Source organism: Nerophis lumbriciformis, linkage group LG08, assembly GCF_033978685.3.
Source record: "Nerophis lumbriciformis linkage group LG08, RoL_Nlum_v2.1, whole genome shotgun sequence".
NCBI classification, from domain to species: domain Eukaryota; kingdom Metazoa; phylum Chordata; class Actinopteri; order Syngnathiformes; family Syngnathidae; genus Nerophis; species Nerophis lumbriciformis.
This window is the reverse complement of record NC_084555.2, coordinates 52,200,001-52,202,826: the sequence shown is the minus strand read 5'-3', so window position 1 is coordinate 52,202,826 and position 2,826 is coordinate 52,200,001.

Below are 2,826 nucleotides of genomic sequence, written 5' to 3'. Positions count from 1 at the left end.
GTCGCCACTTTGCTGTCTCTTCACACTCCAATTGTCTCCAGAGGTGACCAAACCTCATTTACAACTTGACAGGCGTCATGTTCCGTAAAAAAGGAAAAGAAAAGTGTTCTTAAAGCGCTTTCAAGTCGGAGTCAGGATGTTTTTTGTGTGCGTGTGGTCCTCACACCTTCGCAAATAGAAAATATATATATATGTATTTTTTAATAATATTATTTATAAAAAGTATAATGGTTGAAAATTCTATTCAAGGTCCAAAGTCTTTAGATTGAGGAAAAAGGACAGTATTTTTTTTTGCCAAACTTAAGACCTCTTTTAGTGTTTTTTTTTATATTATTTTTATTTTCGTATTTTTTAGTTCCTTTATTTTTACAATGATTACAAGGATTTTTTTTATTTTTTTTTACATGACAACCCAAAGTTCTAGTGATTTAAAATAAAAACATGTTATTATTAATTTAAAAAACATTTTTGGATAATTATTTGTAATAACTTTATTGTTTCATTGAAAAAAATAAATAATTAAGTTTTAAATTTGTATAGGATGCTCACATTTTTTTTCTTGAATATAAAAGAGTGATTAGTATTATTATTAATAAGGAAAACTTTAAAAATAATAATTTTAGAATATTTTTTAGAAATACAGAGAGTTTTAGAATACATTTTTTAAATAATATTATTTATAAAAAGTTGACAATTCTATTCAAGGTCCAAAGTCTTGAGATTGAAAAAAAAGGACAGTATTTTTTTATTTTTTTTCAAATTTAAGACCTCTTTTAGTGTTTTTTAATATTATTTTTATATTCGTATTTTTTAGTTCCTTTATTTTTACAATGATTACAATGATTTTTTTTTTTACATGACAACACAGTGTTCAAGTGATATGAAATAAAAACATTTTATTATTAATTAAGAAAATATTTTTGGGAGGATTATTTGTAATAAATTTATTGTTTCATTGAAAAAAAATCAAAAACATAATTCAGTTTTCAATTTGTACAGAATGCTCACATTTATTTCTTGGATTTAAAAGAGTGATTAGTATTATTATTAATAAGGAAAACTTTAAACATAATAATTTTAGAATATTTGTTATAAATACAGAGAGTTTTAGAATATTTTTTTTAAATAATATTATTTATAAAAAGTATAATGGTTGACAATTCTATTCAAGGTCCAAAGTCTTGAGATTGAAAAAAAAGGACAGTATTTTTTTTTTTTTTTCAAATTTAAGATCTCTTTTAGTGTTTTTTTTAAATATTATTTTTATATTCGTATTTTTTAGTTCCTTTATTTTTACAATGATTACAAGGATTTTTTTTTTTTTTTTTTTACATGACAACCCAGTGTTCAAGTGATATGAAATAAAAACATTTTATTATTAATTAAGAAAATATTTTTGGGAGAATTATGTGTAATAAATATATTGTTTCATTGACAAAAAAATCAAAAACATAATTAAGTTTTCAATTTGTACAGAATGCTCACATTTATTTCCTGAATTTAAAAGAGTGATTAGTATTATTATTAATAAGGAAAACTTTAAAAATAATAATTTTAGAATATTTGTTATAAATACAGAGAGTTTTAGAATATTTAAAAAAAATAATATTATTTATAAAAATTATAATGGTTGAAAATTGTATTCAACGTCCAAAGTCTTGAGATTGAGGAAAAAAGACAGTATTTTTATTTATTTTTCAAACTTAAGACCTCTTTTAGTGCTGTTTTTCATATTATTTTTATATTTGTGTTTTTTAGTACATACAAATATAATAAAAAATAATTCAGTTTTAAATTTGTATAGAATGCTCACATTTTTTTCTTGAATATAAAAGAGTGAATAGTATTATTGTTGATAAGTAAAACTTTAAAAATAATAATTTTAGAATATTTTTATAAATACAGAGAGTTTTAGAATACATGTTTTAAATAAGATTATTTATAAAAAGTATAAATGTTGAAAATTCTATTCAAGGTCCAAAGTCTTGACATTGAGGAAAAAGGACAGTATTTTTTTTTCCAAACTTAAGACCTCTTTTAGTGTTTTTTTTTCATATTATTTTTATATTCGTATTTTTTAGTACCTTTATTTTTACAATGGGTCGAGACGAGTTATTTTTTTTTTTTTTTACATGACAACCCAAAGTTCAAGTGATTTGAAATAAAAACATTTTATTATTAGTTAAAAAAATATTTTTTGGAAAATTATTTGTAATAACCTTATTGTTTCATGAAAAACAAATACAAATAAAATAAAAAATAATTAAATTTTAAATTTGTGTTGAATGTTCACATTTGTTTCTTGAATATAAAAGAGTGATTATTATTATTATTAATAAGGAAAACTTTAAAAATAATAATTTTAGAATATTTGTTATAAATACAAAGAGTTTTAGAATATTTTTTTTAAATAATATTATTTATAAAAAGTATAATGGTTGAAAATTGTATTCAAGGTCCAAAGTCTTGAGATTGAGGAAAAAAGACAGTATTTTTATTATTTTTTTCAAACTTAAGACCTCTTTTAGTGTTTTGTTTTTCATATTATTTTTATATTCGTGTTTTTTAGTACCTTTATTTTTTTACAATGGGTCGAGACAAGTTTAGGATTTTTTTTTTTTTTTTACATGACAACCCAAAGTTCTAGTGATTTGAAATAAAAACATTTTATTATTAATTTAACAAATATTTTTGGGATAATTATTTGTAATAACTTTATTGTTTCATGGAAAACAAATAAAAATAAAATAAAAAATAATTCAGTTTTAAATAAGGAATAAGGAAAGCTTTAAAAATAATAATTTTAGAATATTTTTTATAAATACA